This window comes from Rhinopithecus bieti, unplaced genomic scaffold, assembly GCF_001698545.2.
Source record: "Rhinopithecus bieti isolate Rb0 unplaced genomic scaffold, ASM169854v2 scaffold_3948, whole genome shotgun sequence".
Lineage (NCBI taxonomy): Eukaryota > Metazoa > Chordata > Mammalia > Primates > Cercopithecidae > Rhinopithecus > Rhinopithecus bieti.
This window is the reverse complement of record NW_016804646.1, coordinates 3295664-3310491: the sequence shown is the minus strand read 5'-3', so window position 1 is coordinate 3310491 and position 14828 is coordinate 3295664. Positions and strand designations below refer to the sequence as shown.

Genomic DNA, 14828 nt, shown 5'->3' with positions numbered 1-14828 from the left:
TCCTGGCCAGCACTGGGATTTACACTCCGGGTAATCACGCACTGTCAGGAGGCCGCTTCCCAGAACAGCGTTATCTCAGCAGTAAGGGGTACCCACCTGCCCACCGACCCTGACTCGCCACGTTAAGTCGCCTCCACCTCCCCACAGCTCCACTGCGGCTCAGGGCTGGCACCCGGGAGGATGGGGACCTGCCCCATGAGGTCATGCCATCACGTGACTCACCTGGCCAATGAGAGGCAAGCGGAAGTGACGGTTATTTCTCCTGCGCGGGAGCTTTGGGGACGCACCTGTGGATGCCGAGGCGTTTTCCGTTCACCTCTGGGACTGGCGATACTCGAGGTAGTGGCTAGTGGAGCCGAGTCATGGGTGACCTGCTGTGGATAAGTAGAGTAAGATGCCTCCGCCCAGTCTAAACAGCCCTCCCCAGAGCTGGTGGGTTCCCAGGAGTGATGCCTGTTTGGTAGTGAGGCCCCACGGGGATGAGGACGGAGCATCGTGCAGTGCACTGCACCCCCTTGAACTCTGCAGATGCCAGGGTGCGATGGGAGCACCGTGCCAGTCCCAAGGCGGTGCTGGGTGTGCAGTGTGGGGCTCTGATTCGCGCTGGATTTGCTGTTCCGGGCAGTGCTGCAGCGCGAAGGCACCAGGCCTGGCGTGGAACCCGAGCCGGCGCAGGGCTGCGGCTGCGTTCGCAGGGAACAGTGACCCCATCGCGGCAAAACATGTAACTTAGCTTCACATACACGGTAATCGTTTATGGAGCAATAGTAAAACACAAAACATAAAATCCACGCGAAAAAGGGAAAATGTGCATACACGATTTCTTTAAGAAAAAGAAACACTGGCCGGGCACGGTGGCTCACGACTGTAATCCCAGCACTTTGGGAGGCAGAGGCCGGCAGATCACGAGTTCAGGATATCAAGACCATCTTGGCTAAAACGGTGAAACCCCGTCTCTACTAAAAATACAAAAACATTAGCCGGACATGGTAGCGGGTGCCTGTAATCCCAACTACTCGGGAGACTGAGGTAGGAGAATCGCTTGAATCTGGGAGGCGGGGGTTGTAGTGAGCCGAGATTGCGCCATTGCACACCAGCCTGGGGCACAGTGTGAGACTCCGTCTCAAAAACAAACAAAAAAACAAAAAAACTCCCTTAACTGTACTTTGGCAGCTGGGCTTGGCTATTTCCTTCCTGGAATATTCTCGTCTATTCTCTGCAGTCTAAGTTGTGTGCTGTTATGTTTGGTGGACATCACTTTGTACTCATTACATTTAATAGGGGCACAATTCCTTGGATTTCCCGAAGTCTGATTCGTGATGGTTTCTGAAGCAGCTAGTTGATGTTCAGTTCTGGAAAGTTCTCCCCTATAGAGCAGCGGGAATACTTTCTCAGATACTCTGTTGCCTTTGATGGCTACACAGGTGATACCATTCTCTCTTAAGCAGCAGGTGAGCAGGAGGGGCCCTGTACAAGTCATCAAGTTCTCTCCTCCAAAAGGCAAGTTTCTCTACTAACCATCTAATACCTGGTCTTGACAGCTCAAAGATAGGAGCTCTCTGGGGCCTGAGACAAGCCTCTTCCTTTGGGAAAGGGCCAAGTTTTAAGAAATCTGCCCTCACATTAAAACACAATTTCTCCTAGCAGCACTGACTCGTTGGGCTGTGGGTCCTTGGAGAATAAGTCTCACCCCTCTTTTCTTTTTGTGGTACCTGTTTGAATGTTTGAAGACAGTGACCCTTGTCCTCTGAATCGTTTTCTTCACGCCTTTTTTGAGCATGGAGATGTGGTCTTTCTGTAGCCTTAGCAGTATTCCCAGTATTCCACTGGGGACCAAAGGGAGCCCCTGCTTTGAATACAATTTTTGAATCATTCTATTAGTCCTATTTAGCCCTGAACATTTCAATTTTGGTGGCAGTGCCAGAATATGCGAATAAAGGACTATAATATACTCCTTGATATTGGATTTTGTTTGAGAAAGATGTAATGGAAAAGCAGGTTAGCTTGAAACATCCCACAATTTTTCATGGGTAGTTACAATAACTACTTGCTGTTGGTATTATGCTATATAATTGCACAGTGTAATTGCTTCTTGTAGTCCTATGGTATCTGTTCTATAGCATTCTATTTTATAGGTATTTTTAAGGTGCATTTCTTATCGATTTGGCATGTACACAGCAATAAACTGCTGTGGAATTGATCAGATAGTAGAGTGAAGCTGAAACATTTAGTGCATTGATTCTTAATCTGTAAAGATGTTTATTTGCAGTTCTGCATATATTTATTACTATGGTGTAAGTAATGTTAACATTAAAAAGAATATTTGGGGTGTGTGTGCTTCTACTAATAAATTAAAAGTTCCATTATCTGTTAGTCCGTTTTCAGATTGCTATAAAGAAATACCTGAGACTGGGTAATTTATAAAGGAAAGGTTTAATTGGCTCACGGTTCTGCAGGCTGCACAGGAAGCTTGATGCTGGCACCTGCTCTGCTTCTGGGGAGGCCTCAGAAAACTTTGAATCCTGGTGGAAGGTGAAGGGGGAGCAGGTGTATCACATGGCCAGAACAGGAGGAAGAGCAAGTGTTGGGAAGGTGCCATACACTTTTAAACCACCAAATCTCATGAGAATTCACTCCCTATTGCAAGGATAGCACCTAGAGGATGGTGCTAAACCGTTTATGAGAAATCCGCCCCCATGATCCAGTCACCTCCCATCAGGCCCCACCTCCAACTTTGGGGATTACATTTCAGCATGAGATTTGGGCAGGGTCACAGATCCAAACTAAATCACACCATTAGCTCTTTCCAGATGCTTCCCAGATGAATCTAGGCCAATGGTAGAAAACAAAGTGACGCCTAGAAGATCTCCTAGACAGGGATGTTGATAGCTTACATATTTATACCTTTTACATGCCTTGCACAGTGCAGCGATCATGACTAATATCAGTTGATTGAATAACTCTAGGGAGGTTATTGTTGAGTCTTCCAGAGCTAGTACAGTCAAGTGGTAAATTTTCTTCACCTTTATTTTCCTTGAGCAGAAATGGAATGATTCCGGGTGCCTCTTTGAGAATGAGCATCCTACTATAAAAGAGCATTTGTAGGCTTTCTCACTGGGTCCTTGCTGAAGATTTCCTGCAGTTCTTTTTTTGTGGTCTTCTTTAGTGTTTTGCTAATGTTTTCTGGTGGCTGCTATAATTTATATATATGAATGTTGTCTGTCTTTAGACATTATTTTATTTTGACTCACCCCTGGTCCTTCTTTCCATTTTGCTTCTATTGGTGACCAGTGGTAGTATGTGGTTAGAATACTGAATTTAATTTTGGGGATGGATGGCACAAGGAGACTGATATGATGGAATTCAGGCTTGTTCTTTGAAATGACATTAACTTTTCAGGGTATCAGGGAACTATTTAGTGCATTGATCCTTCAGTTTTTTAATTGTTCTCATTTTCTGTTTCCACATTTTGATCTGGTGAGTAAAGATCAGAGTGAAGAGGGGGAAGATGGGACGTGATTGGAGATGGGAAAGATGGATGGAGAGATGACATGGGGAAAGTAGATCTAGTCTCTCTGGGTCCTGGCAAGCTCACAGATAGATGTGGGCCTATAAATGGCTGAGAGAGCCTGATTTAGTTTATCGCTGTTAGAGGTAGTTGACTGAGGTAGCCAGGAAACGTTATTCATAGCTCTCAGTAAAGTGAATAATTTACTCCCTTCCCTCTGATAGAATGAAATCTGTAAAGCCTTTGGGACTCTTTGGATAAAGTGCTCTACAAATATGTCAGGTGAGTTTTGGTTTTATTACAGAGAAGCCTTGGATGGAAAATGGGAGTTAAGTTAAACATAAGGATTTATTTCCTGAGGGAGCCACTTTTAACATAATTATTTTTAAGAAAATAAATATGTGATAAAAGAGTTGAAATCATCTACATATTATAAATTTGGTATAGTTACATTTTGATTACAGGTGCAACTCGTTTTTTGGTAAATAATTAATATTGTATCTGTAGACTTGCAAAATCCCATATTATCACTTGAATGCAGTGATTCTTACGCATGGTCTCTTGCTGAACCCGCAGTTACTGGGTCTTACAGGTGTGCACAGCAAGCACACTGTATCAGTCACTGAGCTTTACTGGAAAATGGAAAAGCAGGTGGTGTACATGTGTGAGTGAGTATGAGTGTGACTGCTACGGGAGGAAGGAGAAGTAAGGGCAGTGGTGGAGAGGGAGCAAAGGGAAAAGGAGGAGAAAGAATTGGGATTCTTCAGAGGAACTGTCTCCAAGTTCTCCATTTCTTCCTTAGGCTGAGGTTCTCAAATTGAACATGGTGTCAAGAGTATGACCATTGTTATTGGCAACAGTGAGTCATATTGAAGTGCCCATGTATTGTTGAATGGATGGGAACATGATGCAGAGCTAGCAAAGCACTTTGTACTCTTTGTGGAATGGCATTATGTTAATTTCGTTCAAAATAGAAGTGATACTCAAAAGAAGGAAATGAGAAAAGGCAAAATAATATTTAATAATAGGAGGTGGCTTTGAATGAGTTTAGCATCGTGGCCTGGTAGCATAATTTTAAGTAGGTCAGTAAGATTTCTTTTCTTTCTTTTTTCAAAATTGGTGTTTTCTTATAGTTGCTACAATTGATTGCTAATGTAATTGACCAAAAGATATTCTTGGACACTGCATCAAAGTCATAACTGTGGAGGTCAGATCTGGGCAAGTGAAGGAAACATTTGAACTAAATCATGTATTATAATATACATAATGTATAATCATATATAATATTTTTATATATTTATATATAATTCATATTTTGTGTATGACATTACATATACATATTATATGTATATACATTATGTTACATATTCATACATATTACATAATACATATTCATACATATTACATAAATATATCTATATAATCATTCATACATATTACATAAATATATCTATATAATCATAAGATTGGGCATAAAAGGTGACAGCAGCTGCAGGCCATTCATGCACCTGTCAGCCACCTCCCCAGGAGTGATCCACTAGCAAAATTCTTGCTTCCTGTTCCCATGACATTACTAGAGGTCTTAGTTCTAGAGGAAGGAATGTTGTCACCAGGAGACACGACAATGATTCCATTAAACTGGAAGTTAAGGTTGGCACCTGGCCACTTTGGGCTCCTCCTACTTCTAAATCAACAGGCTAGGAAGGGAGTTACAGTGTTGGTTGGGGTGATTGACCGGGACTATCAAAATGAAATCAGACTACTACTCCACAATGGAGGTAAGGAAGAGTATGTGTGGAATACAGGAGATTCCTTAGGGCATCTCTTAGTATTACCATGCCCTGTAATTAAGGTCATGGGAAACTACAACACCCAATCCAGGGAAGAGGACTACAGATGGCCCAGACCCTTCAGGAATGAAGGTTTGGGTCTCCAACAGGTAAAAAAAAACCATGACCTGTTGAGGTGCTTGCTGAAGGCAAAGGGAATACAGAATGGGTAGTAGAAGAAGGTAGTCATCAATACCAGCTACGATCACATGACCAATTGCAGAAACGAGGATTGTAATTGTCAGGAGTATTTCCTCCTTATTTTGTTTAGAACATGTTTGTGCATGGATACACTTGTACTAAGAAAATCTTTTATTTCCTTTCTTTTTCTTTTATCATGTGACATAGTATTTATTGACTTCATATGAGCATTTAATTGTTGTTAACTTTATGTAATAGCATTTAGGTTGAGGATTAGTATGCTTCTGGTTGTATGAAGGATAGCTGTATTATATTAGGTATAATTATGATCTTATTGTCTTTCTTTGAAGATTATGTATGATTTCAGGAGATATGTATGGGTTCAAGTTGACAAGGGGTAGACTTGTGATGGTTAATATTGAGTGTCAACCTGATTGGATTGAAGGATGCAAAGTATTGTTCCTGGGCGTGTCTGTGAGGGTGTTGCCAAACGAGATTAGCATTTGAATCAGTAGACTGGGAGAGGCAGACCCACCCTCAAGCTGAGTGGATGCCATCTAATCAGCTGCCAGTGTGGCTGGAATAAAGCAGGCAGAAGGAAGGTGGAAGGAGCTGACTTGCTGAGTCTTCTGGCCTTCATCTTTTTCCTGTACTGGATGCTTCCTGTCCTAGAACATCAGACTCCAACTTCTTCAGCTTTTAGATTTAACGCCAGTGGTTTGCCAGGGCCTCTTGGGCCTTGGGCCACGGGCCACGGGCCACAGACTGAAGGCTGCCCTGTTGGCTTCCCTACCTTTGAGGTTTTGGGACTCGGACTGGCTTCCTTACTTCGCAGCTTGCAGATGGCCTATTGTGGGACTTCACCTTGTGATCCTGTGAGTTAGCACTCCCTAATAAACTCCCTTTCATATATCCACCAATCCTATTAGTTCTTTCCCTCTAGAGAACCCTCACTAATATGCCAGGGTAATGGAACCCTTAGACCACTTTCTTTGGAAGTAATAGTTACTATCAAGAAGTTTATTTTACTTACTTATAAAACTTGCAAAGTTGAGTGGCCCCAAAGCGATTGATAATTTTTGGAAAACACTGTGAACACACCCTGCTATCCCATAGTTACTCCATGTTCCATCTCATGAGGAAACCAGGCTCTGGGATATTGATCTGGTTTTGATCTTAGGGGTTACACACACAGCTCCATAAGATTATATGTGTGGTGAATGGAGATTCAAATTCCGTTAAATAAATTGGGAATTACTGACAAATTCTTCACTTAGGCTTCTAAATTCCAGATGGATAACACACTCAGATGTTCAGTGGATTCTTGGCTATGAGTGACTAATCCAGATTGCTGGTTTATCAGCCTTGTATGGTAGCTTTGGTTTAATGCTGGGTAAGAAAACCCATAGTTTGTTCTGACATGCTCAAGAATGGTTTGCTGTGGAAGCAGGTTTCCTCTTATCCTTGATGACTTTCAGAAGAGAAGGCTGTGAATCTTGGCTTGGGTAGTTCATTTGAAATAGGTCATTATTCTTTTCATTAAGCACAGACAGGTAAGAATGGTTTCCTGAAACATCTGGTTTGGAGCATTGGCCTCAGGCTCCTACATTCATGGTCATAATAAAATCAGGCTAAACAACCACCTCTGCAGTCATGCTACAGACAGGGTTTTGCAGAAAAACAAGTAATGTAGCAAAATAGTGACAAATCAGTAACAAAAGACCAACCTGACTGTTGTTGCCTGGCTAATGGAATAAGGTGATTGTGGTTGTCATTTTGTCATGGACAAGAGCTATTGCTTTTTCATTTTCACATACACAACACTTTGAACAGTAGTTGGTATGTTATTGTCAGTAGGAAGATGTTTGTTGAGTGAATAACTCAAAAAAATCAGAGGTATAACAATAGCAGCAGCATTCTCTGAGAGACTGACTGCTCATTTAAATATTGCAATACAGCATTAGCCATAAACCTAATATGGAAAAGTATGCAGGGGTTTCCTTGCTATTTCACCACATAAAGATGGTAGTGGGCAGAATTCTAAGATGACCCCCAATGACTACGCCCTTATATAATCCGCTCCTCTTGAGTGTGGATGGGATCTTTCACTAGCTTCTGACTGATAACATGTGGGAAAGGTAAAGGGATTTGTAGAGTAGTTAAGGTCCTTAATCAGTTGACTTTATAATAATTGAAAGGAAGATTGTCCTGTGTGGACCTTAATTTGAGAGCCCTTGGAGTTCCAGTACCAGAGCAGCTAGCAGCCCTGTCCTAACAGGGAACAAAGGGAGCTGGATGTGGGTGTTTTCAGTGTGCCCTTCATGGGACACTTCTGTAACCTGGTGGATGGCCTAATGCCTAGTTGTCTGACCCATGACCGGGGGGGTTCCTTACATGGGAAACTAGTTTGTATTGGCAGACACCCTTGTGGCTCTGTGTGACTTGTGTCCAGTTTATGATTACCTCAATCCACCACCATAATAGGAAACAAACTAAAAGATTTTTACTTACAGATCTTGGGCAAGGAGGGTGTGATGATGTGGGAGGGCAGTCCTGTATCCTTAAGTCAGGCAAGGCAGGAATGAAGAGTTAGGCAGAGAGAGAAAGCGAGAAAGAGAGAGGCAACTAGCAGTATATATGAGGGAATAGGCTGTGGGCCACTCCAAGTTCAGGGGCAAATGCCTGAATCAATGGTCCCCTTAAAGGAAGTGGCAGGAAAGTGGGGGACCCAGTCTAATAGGCAGGAGAGATGCCTCTAAATTCTCATCTCTGGCCACCAGCTTGAGCCATGTAGGTGTGGTGTCAAACTGGAAACTGCCAGGGGTCGCTGAGCTCTGCTTCTGCATGAGAAAGTTAAACTTGCATTCAGAATGGATGCTGAGGCAACACAAAATTATAAGAATGCATTATAGGTCTGACCGAATCAGGTGAGTGTTCTGAAAGAAACTCTAGGGGTCAGAAAGCTGAAGAAATCAGGGACTCTCCTGCTAGCCTCGAAGAAATGAGCTGACCTGAGTTATACAGCTGCGATGTAATGGATTCAGCCAATAACCCTGTGAACACGCCCAAGAACCCAACCTCAGAGGAGCCCCAGCCCTGGCCAACACTCTGATTCCAGCCTTGCGAGATCCTGAGCAGAGAACTCACCAAGTCATGCCTGGAAACCTGCCCATAGAAACCATGAGATAAGAAATGTGTGTTGTTTTAAGCCATTCAATTTGAGGTACTTTGTTACGTGGAGATGGAAAATGAATACACAGGGCAGCTGCAGATATTTATGCCATGCCCTGTTGTCTCTGTTTTATCAAAGTGCTGTGTATTTAGTGTGTGAGACATAGATAGCAGCAAATGCTAGTTATGCCCTGCAAGCTGTGTTTCCACTCATGTTAAAAAATATCATCCTGTATGTAGCATCTTGAACCAAATGAAGATTTTGGGAAGAGGTTTCGCGTCCCCTTTTTTGGATTTTGTGAACCACCAGGCAACTTTATTGATCACGTCAGACTTCAGTGGATCAGTTGGCACATGCAGCAGTCTTAAGACAGTTCCATAAAAGTTCTGTCAGCTTTTTACAAAATGTCACTTGCGATAAAATGTTGATAATTCTTCATATGTATTAGCTGCACTTTCAGTATTGTTCTGGCTGATAATAATGATGGTTAGCTTAAAGGAGCACTCTTCAGCATCATGGATTATGCCCTCCCTCCCTCCCTCCCTTCCTTCCTCCTTCTTCCTTTCTTCCTTTCTTTTTATAAATAAAATAGATTAACTCTTGCTCTGTTGCCAAGGCTGGAGTGCAGTTGTGCAGTCATAGCTCACTTCAGCCTTCAACACCTGGGTTCAAAGCAGAACTCTCGCCCCAGCCTTCTGAGTAGCTGGGACTACAGGTGAGAGCCACTGTGCCCAGCTGGTTATATCAACTTTTAATGCAACGTTTGTCTTCAGTTTGATACTTCTTGGATTGTTGTGTTTTCTAGTTTGGACCTGAGATTGTTACGGACATGGCTTTCTCGTGGCATCTTCTAGATCATCATATGCAATGTTAAGGAACTAGGGAAGTTATTTGAGTTATTGGGTCCTTACATTATCTACGTAATTCAAAAGTGAGCTTTTGTTTGGGAGGTAGGAAAAAACAAGTAAAAGAAAAAGGAAGATAGTGGGTTAAGGCGGAATATGACTTGCACCAACGGGCAACTAGTCTCATTTGACAGAAAATGGAGTTTAAACACATTTTTCTATCCTGATTCTTATGAAGTCTGAGAAGAGCTCTCTTCTAGTTTTAGATATTTTTAGTGTGTTTGCGTGTAGGAGGTAATCACAACTCAATGGAAATAAGTGGTGACGGATGCTTCAGGAGAGGGATTTGTGTGTAGATTGGCTCTCTGGACCTACTCCCGTTCCATTTAGAGAGATAAGTTGGGTAGTTTGCACCAATTAGATACACTGATGTGAAATTTGGAAGGCATTAGTGAGGCAGAGACAATTTTCTTGCCCCCTTTTGGTTGTTTGGATTTTTTTGTATAGAGTGCGTTTGTGCTCAGGCTTTTGGGTTACAGGAGGCCATTGTGGTTGTGGCTCTGGTATCAGCTTCCTAGTCCTTTGATGGCAGCTCCTGGAATGTATTCTTGAGCTTGCAGCTCTAGTGGCTTCAGAAGAAGGAACTTCCCCTTGAGGGTAGTTCTAAATTGTTACCGGAGTCATATTTGTAAGTCCAACCTGGAAAGGTTCTTTCAGAACCTCCGGCAAATTTTAGGCCGTCATTCCATGTATTCAGTGCTTTACAATTTAAAACACCTTAAATAACTTTCCCTGAATATTGAATCTTGATGCCTATGTGTAATTTAGCATAGGCACTGAATGTTTTTTATTTATGTATCCTCTTTTATTGATTAATCTTGCAAAAGGATTGTCCATATTTTAAGCCCTTGTAAAAATCCAGCCTTTGGTTTTGTTAGTTCCTTTTTTTGTGTGTATTTGTTTTCTATTTCATCATTTTCTGTTATACTTTCAGTATAAACTGTTTCATTATTTCTGTTTCATCATTTTGTGTTCATATTTCTCTTCTAAATTTTTTAAAGTTTTATTTTGTTGTTATATAACTATTTAAGTTTTGTACTTGGCTCATTAACTTTCAGCCATTTAAAAACTTTTTTCTAAAATAAGCATTCAAGCCTATACATTTCTCTTTGAGGATGGTATAGTTACAACATGTGAGTTGTGGTTTATGATATATTTATTATTGTTTAGTTCAGAGCATTTTAAAATATCAGTTACAGTTTATTCTTTGAACCAAGAGCTATTTAACAAGGTGTTTCTAAGTGTACACATTGGTGGAGGGTGTAAAATTCTTTTGTTTTGATTTTAACTTACTTGCACTGGGTCAGAGAATGTGGTTTGTATTATAGTGATTTTTAGAAATGTGTTGAAGTTTTGTTTATGGCCCAGGAATATTTTTATAAATGTTCGTGTGTTCTTGAAAATACTTCTGTAGCTTTAGGAAGCAGATCAGCATAGTTATTTATGTTATTCAAATATTCTATATTTTTCATTTTTTTTATTGCTTGGTCTACCAATTATTTAGAGAGGAATGTTACAATTTCCCTCTGTATTGGTAGATTTGTCAGATTATCTTGAAGTCCTGCCATTTAAAAATATATTTTGCAGTTATATTAACAGGTGCCTAGAAGGTTAAGATTTTAGAAATTTTCATAATAAAAAGATAATAAAATTGGTCATTTTATTATAGCCTAATGGTCCCATTTATGTCTAGTAATACTTACTACTTTAAAGACTGTTTCTCCTATTAATACCAATTATTTTGATTAGTATTTTCTATTTTTTTTTTAATTTTCAACTTTTCTAAGTCTTTCTGTCTTAGATGTGTTTCCAGTATACTGTGTGCATATGTATGTATGGGTGTGTGTGTGTGTGTGTGTGTGTGTGTGTATGTGTATTTTTTTTTCCAGCTATACATATTGTGGACAATATATATATATATATATATATATATATATATTTAATTTCTCAGAAAGATCCAGTCTAACAATCAATGTCTTTTAACTCATGAGTTTTTTTGTCCATTCACATTTATTGTGATTATAGATATAACTTATTTATCTTGGCCATTTCATTTTTGTACTTTATATTTGCTCTGCTTTTTATTAGTGCTTTTCTTTTTTGTTTATGTTTGGATTGACTGGCCTTTTCTTCCTTTTCCTTCTTTGTTGTGATTTTTTCCTATACTGATTTGAAGTAATGTATTATCTTGTAGTGATTTTCCAAAAATCGCTAAAATATATTTAAGCTAAAGTCTAAATTCAGTTAATATCTTTACTTTCCTCCTAAAGAATAAAAAAACATTAGAATGTCTTAATTTCAATCATGATTGTCCCAATTAATATACTATTGTTCTCCAGTGTTTTAGTATTTGTTTTCCCTACTTGAGATTTGTTGGGTTTCTTGAATATGAAGATTTATGTCTGTCATTAATTTGGAAAAATTCTCAACCGTTATCTCTTCAAATATTCTGCCTCATTGTATTATCTCCTTTAGAAACTTCAATTAGATGTATGGTAGGCTGTCTCACTCTATTACTATGTTTCTCAATTCCTTGTTAATATTTTCTTTTTCCTCTTTATAGCTCTGTGATTCATTCTGGAATATTCCTTCAAATTTATTTTTCACTTCACTAATTCTCCAGAGATGTCTAATTTTCTGTTTTAACCCAACCTTTGCATTCCTAACTTTATTATGTTAAATTTATTTTGTGTGTTTATTTTATTTTCTACCTTTTCCAATTTTAGAAGTTGTGGTTTTTTCATGATTACTAATTTTGCATCATAAGTTTGGTATTTTCTTTAATTTCTTCTAACATACTAGATATGTGTATTTTATATATATTTTTGATAATTCTCAATTCTACTTCTTTGTGGGTTTGCTCATTTATGGTAGCTTTTATCCTTGTATTCATTGCTCGACTTTGAATTGTGAAACATATTACTTGGAAATTAGTGTATAGGAATTCTTTGAGGTCTGGGTTTAAGGTTTTTGTCCTATGTCTATTGAGACTAATACCACGGATCACAGAGCTACATAAATAGAGTGAATTCTGGCCCTGAACACAGTGAGTACCAGAATGTGGTTAGACGTTCTCAGGGAATTTTCCTGCCTCCATTCAGAGCCCATGCTGAAGCAGTCTTTTCATGCTGCCTTCTTCTTGTGGGTGTTGTTTACCGAGGGTACAGTGTTCATTGTGTGGTGGTCTCTGATCTGATTTAATGCCTTACATATACTTGCTCTTCAGTTTTCTGCACTCAGCCCCCAGACATTAGCAGATCGCCGCATCTTTCAGCTTTAGCCCTAGCTTACCTCTTTCTATTCCGGATTTGTCATTGTTTTTGATTTTGATTAAAGAATGCTCTTTAAATTTTGCCAGGCTAGTTTTAAAATAATTAAAATGAATATTTTATATATTAGTTTTAATAGGTTTGTATTTGGAAGCTTTTAAGCATATGTCATTGTTTTTCTTAATGAAAATGGAAAGTACCAGAGTCCTACTGGAAGTTAGGTTCATCTGATGCAGGTAATTAGGCTGTAACTTCCCTAGAGTATCTATAATGCAGGACTTCATGATGAAAATAGAAAGGGATACATGTAGGAGTTTAACTCAAGCTGGAGAATTCCAAGGTTTCAGTCACTTAAACGGAGTCAGAAGAAGAGGTTATTGTTCTGTTGTTATTTCCATGGTCTCTTCAGGTGTAAGTCTGCCTGGAGAAAATAAGTCTTCATAACAAAAAATAGACACTAATTAATAGAAGAACGACCAGTCTCATGGAAACCTCCTTCCTTCTTTATCATAGTCTTTATTACATCAGACATTGCCGTGCAAAGGGCCTGCAAAACGTTTGCAAAGTGAAATTTTGAGCCTTACAATAGAAGCAGGATTTATGAAATTACTGAAAGTGATGTTGGAGAACTGTTTAAATCTTGTGCAGAGCCCTTGAAAAGTGAGTTCCTGAGAAGGCTATAGTAGCGAACACGTGAAGAGTAGAAAATTGATAAGGACAGTGATGTGATAAGTTTCAACAGATCAAGAGAGGGATGCTTGGAAGCATTGATGAAATGTGCTGTGATATTTTTGCAAAACTGAGCCTCTTTTTGATTGGGCTGAGGAAGTTGAGTATAAATGTAAGCTGTCATGCTCAAACACTACCCCTGTCCATACTTGATGCATTGTTTAATAAGAACCTAAAAAGATGTTAAACAGAAACAAAACAAATTTGTTTTGATTTATAGTTCAAGATAAAACCTCAGTTGAACCGTTTGATCATTCAACTGTGAAATATTTGTTTCTATTTTAAGTGGATTCACTTGAGGCAGCTTTTCTTTCTGTACTAACTTAATGATAATGAAGCCTCCTGTATGGCAAATGATCTATAGCATAAGTCTGGTGTAGTCTCCCAAGTCCTTTGTACGATTGAAGCTCATAGGCTGGGCAAGAGTACATACCATGCTGGTCTACATGCCTCTTTTTACTTGTGTTGTCCAGATTTAGATGACCCTTTTCTCTGTGATCTGTGCACGCCTGCACTTGGAGGGTCTCTTTGGTGTATGAGGACCTTTATGACCTTTCAGGGAAAATTCAGTCTACACTGATAAATATTCAATATTTATGTAGAGTATAATATGCTTCTCTAAGGTGTTCACCTCCACTGTGGGCTATAAATTGCCCTGCCATTTTCTCTGGAAATGCCATTTTGCCCTGCATGGGTATATAGATCAAATTGGATGCCTTGGCAGTTTCTGCCAAGTCTCTGTATCCAGTCATTGACATGCTGTGGTAATGGAGAATGTTTTCTCTTGTCCAAAGGTTCATGGACACAATAACTGCTTGTTGGGATTCAGGCTGAGAATGGATTCTCCAAATTGGGTAGAGACCCACTCAATGTCTTGACCCTTCCTGAGTATGTAGCAGAAAGGCTATAGCAGTCCTTGGATATTGATATTGGTCTTTTAATGTCCAGTCTGAGGGGCAGATTAACGGTTAAATGTATAAACTCGGGGTCTGAGAGCCTGCATCTGAATCCCAGTTCTGTCACTTACTAGGTGTGTGGCTTAGATATGTGACTTAACGGCTTTGTGTTTTGATTACCTCATTTACAAAAGGAGTATGATTATTGTTTTTATCTAATAGATTTCTTATGAGGACCAACATGAGCCACTGTTTGGGATATGGTTAGTAAGTATCAAGTAAGTGTTTGTTAAAATAAATTATATAAATCACAAAGCTGAGAGTTGTGAGATTTTAGACATCATACTGAGAATTAATTCTGAGATTTTAGACATAAAGT

General features: G+C 39.7%; 1 long non-coding RNA gene across 3 annotated transcripts in view; it reads left to right on the top strand.

Annotated features, from left to right (window-relative positions):
- The first annotated feature begins 267 nt into the window (after positions 1–267).
- The window catches only part of LOC108527983 (uncharacterized), a 41062-nt gene continuing 26501 nt past the window's right edge, over positions 268–14828 (top strand). For 2 of the 3 annotated variants that reach the window (XR_001885003.1, XR_001885001.1), the window contains exon 1: positions 5153–5286. This is a non-coding gene — a long non-coding RNA (uncharacterized LOC108527983). Of the gene's footprint in view, positions 340–5152; positions 5287–14828 lie in introns of those variants that run through there. The other variant, XR_001885002.1, reaches the window with a different exon arrangement.